Consider the following 13,853-nt stretch of genomic DNA (forward strand, 5'->3'; position numbering starts at 1 on the left):
TAGTCTTATCACAGTGGGGTAGAAGCTGTCCTTAGTCTGGTGGTACGTGCCTTCAGGCTCCTGTATCTTCTACCTGATGGGAGAGGAGAGAAAAGAGAATGACCCAGGTTGGTGGGGTCTTCGATTATGCTGGCTGCTTCACCAAGACAGCGAGAGGTAAAGACAGAGTTCAAGGAGGGGACGCTGGTGTCCGTGATGCGCTGGGCTGTGTCTACAACTCTCTGCAGTTTCTTGCGGTCCTGGGCAGAGCAGTTACCGTACCAAGCTGTGATACATCTAGAAAGCATGCTTTCTATGGTGCATCTGTAAAAGTTGGTGAGAGTCAAAGGGGACAAACTGAATTTCTTTAGTCTCCTGAGGAAGTAGAGGCACTGGTAAGCTTTCTTGGCCGTGGCATCTACATGATTTGACCAGGACAAGCTATTGGTGATGTTCACTCCTTGGAACTTGAAGCTCTCAACCATCTCAACCTCAGCACCGTTGATGCAGACAGGTGCATGTACACCTCCCCCTTTCCTGATGTCAATGACCAGCTCTTTTGTTTTGTTGACATTGAGTTAAAGGTTGTTGTCATGACACCATTCCACTAAGCTATCTCCTTCCTGTACTCCGAATCATCTGCAAACTTGCAGATGGAGTTAGAGCAGAATCTGGCCACACAGTCATGAGTGTATAGGGAGTAGAGTAGAGGGCTGAGGACGCAGCCTTGTGGGGCACCAGTGTTGAGAATAATCGTGCCGAAGGTATTGCTGCCTATCCTCACTGATTGAGGTCTGTTGGTTATAAAGTCAAGGATCCAGTTACAGGGGAGGTGTTGACTCCTAGGTCTCGGAGTTTGGTGACAAGTTTGCTTGGGATTATAGTATTGAAGGCAGAGCCGTAGTCAATAAACAATAGTCTAATGTAGGTGTCTTTACTGTCCAGATGCTCCAGAGCTGAGTGTAGGGCCAGGGAGATGGTGTCTGCTGTGGACCTGTTTCAGCGATAGGCGAACTGCAGTGATGATAGGATATTTGGGACGTGGAGTAGTCTGCAAAGGATGAGGTCAAAGTTGCTTTTTCTCCCCCAGAGGTGAAGGCAGCAGATTAAAGGTGGGAGTACCTGAGAAGGAAGTGTTGACATCAAGCCAGGATGCCAGGAGCCAGGAAGGCAGCTTAATGGAGAGACGAGACTGCAGATGCTGGAATCTGGAGCAACACACAAAGCTGACCCACTGAGTTCCTCCTGCACTTTGTGTGTTGCTCCAGAAGGGCAGCTGGTGGGCAGTGGTTCCACTCGAGGTATCAGGAGATGGACCTCTTGGGCAAGATAAGCTCAGGAAAGGTTTGGGGTGCAGCCAAGGCCAGTGGCCATGATACCTTCTCACCGATTTCTCTCTCTCTCCATTCACAGGTTGGGGGGGGGGAGGGGATACCGCGGGGTGTGAACAGGACCAAGGTCCGGAGTGGTCCTCCCCCCCTCCCGTGACACCACCACCACCAAGACACAACGTCCCACCAACCCTGCACCTCAATCCCCCATCGGTGCATCAGCTGCTCCCAACCAACCACTGCCCCAGATCCAACCATCACGCCTGTTGCAAGGACCCGGACCCCCCACCTCCCCGGGACACCGGATCCCCCCCACCCCGGGACACCGGATCCCCCCCCCGGGACACCGGACCCCCCCACCCAACCTCCCCGGGACACCGGACCCCACCCCACCTCCCCGGGCCACCGGACCCCCCCACCCAACCTCCCCGGGACACCGGACCCCCCCACCCCACCTCCCCGGGATACTGGACCCCCCCCACCAACCTCCCCGGGACCCCCACCTCCCCTCCCCGGGACACCGGACCCCCCCCCCCCCACCAACCTCCCCGGGACACGGGACACCGGACCTCCCCTCCCCGGGACACCCCCTCCCCGGGACACCGGACCCCCCCTCCCCTCCCCTCCCCCGGTGACCAACGGCACCCAGTGGGGTCACAACTTTGACCCGTGCCGACGTTCGAACAGAGTGGGGGGGGGGGGGGGGGGGGGGAGCATGCTACGTGCTACGTGCTGACGTCGCACAGGAGGGCGGTGCGCGGTGACGCTGCGGGCGGGGCGGGGCGGGGCGGGCCGGGTTTCCCGGCGAGCGGCGGACATGGAGCCGGTGCGGTGTTAACGGCTCCCGGAGCCATGAGGGCGGAGCCGGTGTAAGGAGGTATGGCCGGTGCGGAGCGGCTGAGCTTTGGGTGGGGGCTGCGGATCGACCGCAGTCCGGCAGTGAATCGGCGGGAGAATTGGTGCCGCGTGAGAGAAAGGCGAGAGGGTGACGGGGGGGGGGGGGGGGTGAGTGAGGCGGGGCGGGTGTGAGCGCCCCGGGGGGAGTTGAGTGAGCGCCCCGGGGTGGGGGGGGGGGTGTGAGCGAGCGCCCCGGGGTGGGGGGGGGTGTGAGCGAGCGCCCCGGGGGGGGGGGGGGGTGAGCGAGCGCCCCGGGGTGGGGGGGGTGAGCGAGCGCCCCGGGGGGGGGTGAGAGTTGGGGGGCGTGAGTGAGCGCCCCGGGGGGGGGTGAGTGAGGCGGGGCGGGTGTGAGCGCCCCGGGGTGGGGGGGGGGTGAGTGAGCGCCCCGGGGGGGGGGGGGGTGAGTGAGTGAGCGAGCGCCCCGGGGTGGGGGGGGTGAGAGCCCGAGGGGCTGAGCCGGGGTGGGGGTGAGGGCCCTGGGGTGTGTGTGTGTGTGTGAACCTGTGGGGGGGGGGGTGAGCGCCCTGGGGTGTGTGTGTGTGAACCTGTGGGGGGGGGGGGTGGTGAGGCGGGGCGGGTGTGAGCCGTGTGACTGGTGGGGAACGTGGCTCCGCTGACTGAGCCACGGGTGAGTGAGTGTGACCTGACTGGGCAAACACTGAGCTGGCATGGGGGTGTGCTGTTTGTGAGGAAGGGTCAGGGGGGTGACGAGTCTGTGTGAAGATTGGTTTATTAGTTATTTGACTGCAGATGGATGTGAAGGCACATTGATGTGTCTGCTGGGGGTGAGGTTCTCGCATGTTGAGCATGATACCGGGAGGAAGAGTGGGTGTTGAGATGAACAACGGTTGTGAGCCAGTGGACGGTTTCATGTGGACCGAGCATGCCCTGTTCAAGGCTGGAGAGTGTTCACTCCTCACGGGTGTCTGCTTTAGGGAAGGAGATGCACAGGTTGTTTGTTATGGGGGCTTAGTGCCTCAAGAATGTGATTGAAGTCTCCAAGTTTTTGTGAAAGATCTGTCATTCGAGTGTGAACATATTTAGGGTGGGACTTTGTTGCTTGTCTTTTCACCCTATTTACGTGCCATGGAACATCAATTGCAACCTTCTGTGTGTGGATCTCTTGTTTGATGAAATTATATGCATGTTGTACTGAGGGTGGTGGTGTATGTCCTGTTATTTCTAAACTAGTGAGAAATATCAAATCAGCTGAAAATAATGAAAATATGGCCAGGAAACCTAGTAGCTCTGGAGACATTGTGATTCCCTCCCTTAAAGGAAGACTTCAATTGGTAACAGCAAACAGTAGATGTAAGGAGAATCGTAAACCTAATAGTGTGCATTAGTGGTACAAGGGACAGGATGCAATTGAAAAATCCCAGGCGTACAATGTAGTGGATGTGAAAATTTTGTCATGACTGGCCAGTTCTGAAACAAACTGGAATGGCTGGGCATCTAACTGTTGAAGTCAATCTTGAGCCAGAGAGCTGTAAAATACCTAGTCAGAAGATGAAATTTTGTTCCTTGTGCTTACGTTGGACTGACAACACAGAGATCAGACTGGGAATGGGAAGAAGATTAAAAGTGCTGGGCAGCAGAAAACACGGTCATTCTTGTGGACTGAAAGGAAATGTTCCATTCAGTCATCCAATCTGCATTTTGTTTCGCCAATGTAGCAGAGACCTTCTTGTGAGGAAGTAGTACAAATGAATTATTGTTTGACCTGGAAGGATTGTTGGGTCCTTTGGTGGGAAGGAAAGAGGTAAAAGGGTAGGTGTTTTATCTTCTGCGGTTGCATGGGAAGATTGTATGAGTAGGGAAATGGGCACTGATGAAGATGGAAGAATGGACTTGGGAGTCACGGAGGAAGTGTTCCTATTGGAGTGTTGAAAGGAGAGGAATGTGTCTGGTGATAGCATTTTTTCTTTCCAAGGTTAGAAATTATGGTGGATGACTTACTGAACCTGGTATCTCTAGGGTAGAAGGTGTAAGTAAAAGGGAACCTGTCCTTGTTGTGGATAGAGGAAGGATTGAGAGCAGATGTGCTGGGAATCCAACAAATTCACTTGAAAGCCCTCCATAGATGCTGCCTGACCTAAAAGACCATGTCTGAACAAGGCTTCAGGAGCAGGCGTTATCCTGGTGAAATCCTAAAACTCGGCAATGAACAGCTTGTCACAAATCCACAACCACATCACCCACATCTACGAGGAGGATGATATTGTATAATGGGTCTCCGTGAAGGTTGGTCTGAAACAAAACTGTGCCCCACCACTTTGTATTGACTGCAAGGAAGATTAACATTTCTGCAGGAGTGGAGTTATCTGTAATGGAAAGAGATTACCAGGCAGATGGAGGCAAAGTTCAAGGATGTGCTCAAAGGCTCCCTGAAGAAATGCACATTGGCTCCTGGGATTTCCCAGACCATGCCTGCTCAAAGTGGAGAGGGAGCATTTGGGATGATATTGAAAATCACAGGGCCATTCTTTGGGAGCACACAGACCCTGTGTTAATGGTGGTGCACTCCTTTCACCTTACAAATACCCAAACATTTACGCATTCAGCCACCATCTGTCCCACCTATTGAAGGTTCTGTGGAACTACCTCAGAACCAACCAAACTGGATGGAATCCAAGTCATCCAAGATCCCAGAAGGACTACTAGAGAGGAAGAAGAACATTTCCTTTCTCCACAGATGCAGTATGAACAGAGTATTTTCAGCATTTTTCAGCATCTGCAGAATTTGGTATGTCACAGTTCCAGCATTTTACTCTCTTATTCTCCTGTTTACATCTCCAGCTGTATTGGCTGTGATGAACCCTTCACCAGCGCCACCACTTGCATTCCATCTATCTTGGTCTCAACATCTTGTACAGGATGAACAGAAATTTTCTCCAACTAAATAAAGCCATCATCTGCATTTAAGAATTAAAAGTAGGTGATCCAAGTCAACATATGGATCACAGGTCAATTAAGGGCTAAGATCTTTCAGCTTTTGAATACAAATTCAGGACTTTAACTGATGTCCAGGTTGGTCTCCAGGTACTGGGTTATAGATTGGTGCATAGACGTTCTGACTGAGCTATGAAAAAGTGGGGTGTCACTGAGGCCTTTTGATGATGTCTAGAACAGGCATTTGAATGTGGGAAGAATGGAGGAATGGGACATCCAACAGGGGAAGGGAAAAAATAGAAATGACTGTGGAGGATGTAAGCTGAGGGTTTGGGAGCCATGATAGTAGAGTGAGTTTGTTAGTACTCATGGTGCAGAGTAGGTGGTTTAGTTTTAACCCCCTGAGGAGAAAAAGGAAACTGGGAAATTGAGCCTGTATGAGTAATTGGTAAGTTCAGTCGGGCATCGGCGGTGTTGGACACAGGTCAACACTGGTGGTTAAAGTTGTGTGAGCGTAACGTCACCAGTTTGTGGAAAATATGAGAGTGGTGTGCTGTGGGTGAAGTGGTGATTGAGATTTTATGGATGATGGAAAGTATTTGATGCCTGTTGTGTTGTGGAGTTAGTGGTTCAAGTTCTGTAATTGGGTGAACTGTCTGACTTGCTCTGTGTAAATCATTGAATTTGTGCATTGAATGTCTAGCTCAGCTGCCGCTAGTCTGAAGCTTGGTTTAAGACTCTTCAACTATTGGCTGTAAATGGTGAGCAATTATTTGATGTGTTCAGAGGAAAAAAATGTTTTGTTTTTCAACTAACTGGAAGACAATACAGAACTGTGACCCTCGACCTGTGAGCTTCACAGATGAAGGATGTATTGTCTAGGATGGGAATCTGCATTTTTGCACAGTGAGTGAATTGATAAGAAAAATAAGTAAAACCATGGGGGGGGGGGAAGAAGATAAATTAGAAAGCGCATAAATTGTGCGTTAATCATGGTATTAATTTCAATGTTTCAAAGGAAAACTCTTGGCCTTAAATTTTGAATGGTAAAGTAGAAAATACTTTGCCTTAAACATTTTTAATTATTTAAGGTTCTCATCATTTGGTCCTGTACCTTCCCCTTGCACCACCTTTTCTTACCACCACTACTCATGTGTCTTTTCTCTGTCCTTTTATTTTTGTAGAGGCATGGATGATTTAGACTGATGTTTGAGAGATGCTAGTGGTCTGGTTTATTTCATTTTGCCACTACTGGCTCATGTATCTGGCAATTGGCAGTTCAAATATTATGAACTGAAAAGTGTACTTGCTACATGATGTCCTCAGCAATTGTTTACAATATCTGATTGGGACCTGACTGGACAAGGGATCTTAACCTAGTTGTGTTTTGAATGGAGGCAGTGATTTACTGAAGATTGACCACTTCCTTACTTAAATGATCTTGAATGCTATTTTGAATGTTATCTTTTTTCCCACAGAAGTTGCTTCTATTGCAATAAAGCTGGCTTATTGTAGAATACAGTATGCTGTGTACCATAGCTTTTGTAACATAACGCGTAGCTTGTAAATGACGTGAGTTTCAGGCCTTTCTGGAGGAGGAGAAATTGTGCCTCTTAACGGGAAGCTGAAGGCAATATTGAACCTTGAGAGTGATTGCAGGTTTGATGCAGTCTTCCCACGGGATATAATGGAACATCTGTTCTTGTGCCATTGTTTCTGTGTCCATAATAAACAGTAATGGAAATTTGCAGCTGATTGCAGCATTTGTAAGCAAAGATGGGTTTTGACATACATCTTGTGTATATTGGGTGAATACCCAAATGTAACTTGTACATTGTCTTTACGAATGCTGACTAACATATGCATTACAGCATGTTGAAATTGTCTGTGTTCTGGTAGTGGAAAATTCAGATTCATGTTTAGTAATTGAACATTCAGGTGCAAGCTGCTGTCAAACCAGACCTTAGATAATTTTTCCTATAATTCAGTCTGACCTTGCTTACTTGTTTATGGGCATGGTGAATAATATGTTCACTTCTGAAACATATTGTCAATAAAAGTTAGTTTTAAGATATTTTCATTGAATGCTTGAGATGAACAAAAGAGACTTTGGTGGTAGTATGGGATGAATTGTTCCACACAAAACAATTTCTAATGTAACTGAAAGGAAATTATACCTTGTTACACAGGAGATGTTAGAAATGGATTATAAAATATTTACATGTTGACCTTTCTGCCTTTACATTATGTGATGACAGCAATGATTGTTTGAAATCTGTGCTTGTGAAGTCTGATGGCATTTGCTCAAACATGGACAACATCTCGCTTGTCACCTCAGATGGTGAATCAGTCCTCATCCTTGTTGAACAACGTTTGGAAGAAGCAATGACAGTAACAAATGCAAATTATACTCTGGCTGGGAGGCTTCAAAGCCCTTCCACTTTAAGTGTGGCTTGGTAGCATCAACAATAATCAAGCTGGCTGAGTCCTGAATATGGCTACCAGACTAGGTAAGTGAGCCAATGTGAGGAATGACCCTGCCCGACATTGTCCTTGCTCGTCTGCCTGTTGCAATTGCATGACACCATTAGTAGGAGATACCACTGCACAACCTTTGAAACGGTGCTCTGACTGCACGTTCATGATGTCTGTCATGTTTTGTAGCACTGCTATTGTGTGTAAAGGCATAGGTATCTCCCATAACTTTAGAGCTGTACAGTAGAGTAACAAGCCCTTCTGCCCACCATGTCCATGACCTTAGTAAGACATTTGACTGTGTTCCTGCACGGTAGGCTGGTGCAGGTACATGGGATCCAAAATTGGCTTGGTGATAGGAGCCAGAGGATTGTGGGGGAAGGATGTTCTTCTGATTAGAAGTCTGTGACTAGTGGTGCACCTCAGGGATCGGTGCTGGGACCTTTTTTGATTATATGTTAACATCTGGATGTAAATGTGCAAGGTTTGATTAGTAAATTTGTGGATGACAAGAGAATTGGTGGTTTGGATAGTGAGGAAGGTTGTCTAAGGCTACAGCAGAGTATATATCAGTTAGAAGTTGGAGCCTTGGCAGATGGAATTTAATCCTAACAAGTGAGTTGATGCATTTTGGGAAGCCATATAGAGGTGTAGGACATATTCAGTGAATGGTAAGGTGCTGAGGAATGTTGACCAACAGAGAGACCTTGAGGTTTAAGTCGATAGGTTCCTGAAAGTGGCAACGTGGCTGGATAGGCTGGTGAGGAAGGCATGTGGCATGTCTTCCTTCATAGAATTGGATGTTATTGTTGAAATTTTACAATACTATGGTTAGTCTGCACTTGGAGTATTGTATGTAGTTCTAGTCACCAAACTGTTAGGATGGGCTGAGGAGAATTAAATTTAAATTTTTAAAATTTTATTTACAGTGTGATAACAGACCCTTCCAGCCTAATGAGTCCACGCCACCCATTTTTAAACCCATGTTAACCTACCCGTACGTCTTTGGAATGTGGGAGGAAACTAGAGCACCCGGAGGAAACCCACACAGACACGCAAGAACATACAAACTCCTTACAGCGACGGGAATCGAACCCCGATCGCTGGTGCTGTAATAGCGTAACGCTAACTGCTGCGCTACCGTGCCACCCATATTTACCAGGGTGTTGTCTGGATTTGAGGTCTTTAGTTATGGGGTGGGATTGGATAGGCTGGGCTGGTTTTCCCTGGAGCGGAGGCTGAGGAGTGACCTGATAGAAGTATTTTGGATTATAAGAGGCAAAGATAGTCAAAATCTTTTTCCCATGATAAGTGTATCAAAAGCAAGAGGACACGTGTTTAAAATGAGTGCAAGGAGTTTTAAAGGGGATATATAGGGTAAGTATTTACACAGTGGTTGATATCTGGAACTCTCTGTCAGAGGAGATGGTGGAATCAGATACATTTAAGAAACATTTAGGCAGACATTTTAATAGGCGGGGTATAGAAGGTTATGGAGTTAATGTAGGTGGCCAAAAGGTCGGCATGGACGTGGGTGGGCTAAAGGGCCCATTTCTGTCCTGTATGACTCTGACTCTGTGACTTTGTGATAACCTTGCTGGGCGAAACATCATCTCAGTACCCACTCTGTCCAGGCCCTTAAGACTTTTGTATCATAGTGTGATAAGTGTATAGGCCCACCATGGCAGGTGCCAATCTGGTGAACTATCGCTGCACTTTCTGTCCTTGTATCCTTCCTTGGTAGGACCAGACTGGCACATAATATTTCAGTTGCAGTCTCTCCGAGTGTCTCTGGTACTCGTCCTCTTGCAATAAAGGCCAATATATTATTTTCCTAATTGTTTGCTGGATCTACATGTTAACTTTTGGTTACTTGAGTTCAAGAGCACCCAAATCCCTTGGAACGTCAATGCCTTTCAGTGTCATGTGATTCAAAAACAATACACTGCTTTTCTATTTTTTTGTAGCAGAGTGGACAACCTCACATTCTCCCATGTTATAGTACGCCGATCTTTTAGCTTATCATTTGCTTAGCTTGTCATTGAATACTCATCTCTTGCCCTACATCCCAGTTTTCCATCATTTTCAAGCTTGGATATGTTACACCTGATACCGTATTTTAAATTGTTGATGTAAATAGTGAACAGGTAGGGCCGCATCACCTCACTGGTTATATGTTGCCAACTTGAAAATGACCCATTCTCAGTTTTCTGTTGGTTAACAAACCTCAGTCCACTTAGTACATTTTCACCCATGTTACATGCTCTAATTCTCTTCAATACCTTCTCTGCACATCTTATGGAAGGCCTTCTGAAAGTCCAAATAAACCATATCAACTTGTTTGTCCTTAACTATTTTGACAGTTACATCATGAAAACACTCTAAAAGATTTTTTCAATGTAAGTCCAATGTCCAATCTTATTTTGGGGAAATGAACAGTCGACGTTTCGGGCTGAGGCCCTTCATCAGGACTTTTCCCTCCATAGATGCTAATTTCCTCCAGCACTTTTTTGTGTTGCTGCAGATTTTCAGCATCTGCAGTCTTTCTTGTGTCTCCAATCCTATTATTTTTTGAGGTCCCCTGTTACCATTTCAACGATAGATTCTAGCATTTCCCTACTGCTGATGGTAGTCTATAGTTTCCGTTTTGTTTCCTTTTAAGTAGTGGGGTTACACTGCCATCTTTTCATTGCTCTGGGAGGCATTCTAAAGTCCATGGAATTTTTGAAGATGACAACGAGTGCATCCGTGATCTCCATAACCACCACCTGGGTGGCCTGCGGTGAGTGACTTGTGTTCTGACAGCCCAAAGACCTTCTACCATCCACAAGGCATAAGTTAAGAGTATGATGGAGACTCCACATCTGAATTAATGTAGTTCCAATAACACCCAAGAAGCTCAAGACCATCCAGGCCAAAGTAGCCTGTCCGAATAGGTCTTGCCCATCAATCTATTGGCTTCTGCCACCAAGGAGAAACAAAGTAGTCACAATGTGGTAGCACATGCAAGTTCCCATCCACTATTCTGACTTGAGAAAATATTGGCAGGGGTACCTTCACTGGCAGGGGGGACTGGCAGCAGATTGGCTGGTGTCTAGGTGGGCTGTTTTTGTGCTGTACGATAATGATTCTTGTCATCTGGAATATAATGGAAGCTGTTGTTCTTCCTCAGTTGGGTGCCACAGAATTTGGTATGGTAACAATTTCAGTAGTGGCCACTGGCTGTTGAGCTTGGATGGAGCTAGTGGGAAATCACCCCTCTGATCCACTGCCAAATCACACTTGCTGTAGGAATGGAAGCTCCTTTCATTTGAATGGGAATTATCAGCCTGCAGGATTGGGAAGGTGTTGGTTTAATCATTTTACCTTATATTTATTTATATTAATGTATTTTTAATGAATTTTAATTGTTTATCTCAAATGTCATAGTTATGAATATCAGACAATTAAAAATTGTTGAACTGCTTTACAGCTTAATGGAAGACAAAAATCTAACCCCTGCCTTCTGTCAAAGTGTGTCTGGGTGAGGGTTTAGACCATACCACCTGAGGGTTATTCATTGCTTGGACCTTGCTGTTTGGTGTGAATGATGAGTGAGTTTTGCCCTCGCTGCATTTGGCACAGGTGAGGGTAGAAGGGCTGCAGGGACTGCCAGTGCAATTTCAAGTTGCATGTTGGGTCCAGGAAGACCCAATCGTGTCTGTCCAGTGATTGCTGACACCTTATTGGAACATTTGTTTATTTGCTCTGTGAATGGATCACTGGAGGGTAAATATTTTGCTGCTGCTACACTTCTATTTGTGATGATACAGTTAGCCATAAGCTCATATTGTTCTTACTAGCTATCCTTTCCAACATCTGAAGCACACACACATTCTAGAGAGCCTCTGCAATTAGTCTGGTGGTGGTATTTCACAGGGAGAAGTTGCCCTGTACTTGACCATTATTCATTTGGGTACAATCTTGTACAGTAGCAGTTGTTCAGGTTCCAGTAGCTGAACTTAATCCTATTATACTTGGGCATTTTCCAATTGAAGAATCTGATCAGTGATCAGGAATAGGAACTTGTAACTAGTTGTAGAAGCTTGGCACCTAATAAGTGATGGGCTGTTTTTCTACAATAGGACTGAATCTAGTTCAGGCTGTTTAAATATTCATGTATATATGATAGGGGGAGGATTTGTGTGCTTCCAGCTCAGAGTAGGCGTAGTGTGACTCAATGAAGGTTGCTTTAGACGCTTGTTCCCACGCATCTCTTGATGTGTTAATTTGACTTTTTCTACTGAGAAAAGCAAATGTGAAAATTTTCATTGAGGGGATGCATTGCATCAAGGCTACCTCCATAACACCTCTGAAAACCTACAACTTTTCCCATCTGGAAGGACAAGTGCAGCAAGTGTATTTAGAATGCCAGCACTTCCAAGTTACCTTTGAAGTTGCACACAGTCCTATCTCAAAAATATATTGTACTTTCATTGTTGCTGAGAGAAAGTTCTGGAACCCCTTACCTAACTGCACCAGGTATGGGTGTTCATGGGGACAGCTCACCACTGCCTTGTCAAGGGCAATTAGGGAAAAGCTAAATGTTTGCCTGTAAGATCTAGATCATTTGAATAATTCAAAAAAACTTTAGCTTGGTTGCATTTTTCTAGCTTGACTTCTCTTCCCAGTTTAGAGGTGTAGTTCAGGTGCTGCTTGGCACAGCAAAATCAACACCTGTATCAAAGTTTGTGTTCAAAATCACATGGCATGCTCAGGGTGGCTTTGTTCTGTGTGTAAATGTATCTTAAAATCTGAGTCCTTTGCTTTTCATTGCATATGACAGATCTTGTTCTTTGGTTGCAGCCGTTTTTAATTGAATTGCTTTTTGTTTCACTGATAGCACTTTGCAATGCTGTTTATATTTAGCCCATTACTTGTAAGTTCTATTATTTTTAGCATACTGTTGAATTAAAAGGAGTAATCTCCCACTGTAACTGAAGAAAGTTCTGGATGCTTTTGTTCCATACCGTATATGGAAGGTAGGATATGATAAACTTTGAATCAAGATTCACTGTAGGATCCTTTCCTTTAATTTCAAGCTTTGCATCCAAAATACAGTGACTAATAAAGATATCTTAAAAGTATGCAGAATCGGCCTCTTTTGATTTCTAAAACCTTATTTAAAGGTCCTGTTTTGATCAAACTAATGGGAATGGGGGGGTGCGGGGAAGGGGTGGGAGAAGAGGTGGGGAATCTAAAGCATGCGAAGGGAGTGCTTGAATATATATATTTTATTTTCTAATGTATTGCTGAGGATTTTCTCTTGTTTTAGAAAAATGTTTTTGACTAAGGTTTTCCAGTTGACTTTCCTTCCCAGTTGGTTTGAGACAAGTTTGCCATACAGATTGGTTCTGTCAATGAAATTAATGTGCAGGCAAATGCCCTGATGCACAGACTTTTCAATTAAAACTCATTTTTATCATATGGAAAAAAATAAAAAGTCTTTGCATATGGCTGTTTCAGTCAAATAGACACATCCAAGGTGGTCTGATGTTTTATAAAAAGTCTTTTTGTACTGCACAGATTGGTGGTGATTTGCTTCCTGAGACTTTGAGATGGCTGGGCACATTTATTAATCTGCTGCATTGTGATCTTTATGCAGAGTGTGCATGGTTCTCTTCAATTGGAGATTCTGGCTTCATTTCTTTAAAGCCATTTTAACTTTGCATTGTTGCTTTTCTTGAATAAATGAATTCTGTCCAGTTCTGATGAGGAGTTTTGGACCTGAAACAGTAACTTTGTTTCTTTTTCCACAGATATGGCCTGATCTGTTGTTTTTCCAGCATTTTCTGTTTTTACTTTAGATTTCCAGCATCTGCAGTTTTAAAAATTTTTATTTTTAAACAAATTCTAAATATTTGTTCCTCTGTATATTTTCTGGGAAAGATTATTAAAAAATTCCAACTGTATCTGTGGGGGGAGGAAACAAAAAGGTGTAGAATTTATCCAAAGACTTGCCACAATGTTTAATGGTGCAGGAACTTGAAGTTGCTGGAGCTAGCTGAAACCAGGCAAGGTGAAACAAGTTTGACAGGTTTGGGAGGAGAATTCCAAAGGGCAGGAAAAGGGATGTGGCACAAACGACAAATGAAAGTTGTGCAGTCATTCAGAATGAGGACAAAATGGACAGCAGGAATCAACATGGGGGAACTTGAGAAGACAATGAAGGTGACACGGGGTAGGTTGTAGAGAGATTTGAAGTCGAGGATGAGAACTTCAAATTTGAAACACTGGAGG

The 13,853-nt window shown here is 45.5% G+C and overlaps 1 protein-coding gene across 4 annotated transcripts in view; it reads left to right on the forward strand.

The window, feature by feature from the left end:
• The first annotated feature begins 2,096 nt into the window (after nt 1-2,096).
• Nucleotides 2,097-13,853, forward strand: part of arhgap32b (Rho GTPase activating protein 32b) — a 389,535-nt gene continuing 377,778 nt past the window's right edge. For all 4 annotated transcript variants that reach the window (XM_052039785.1, XM_052039788.1, XM_052039787.1 and 1 more), the window contains exon 1: nt 2,097-2,187. The gene's annotated coding sequence lies outside the window, so the exon portion shown is untranslated. The remainder of the gene's footprint in view (nt 2,188-13,853) is intronic.

This window comes from Pristis pectinata, chromosome 27 (assembly GCF_009764475.1).
Source record: "Pristis pectinata isolate sPriPec2 chromosome 27, sPriPec2.1.pri, whole genome shotgun sequence".
Taxonomy (NCBI): Eukaryota; Metazoa; Chordata; class Chondrichthyes; order Rhinopristiformes; family Pristidae; genus Pristis; species Pristis pectinata.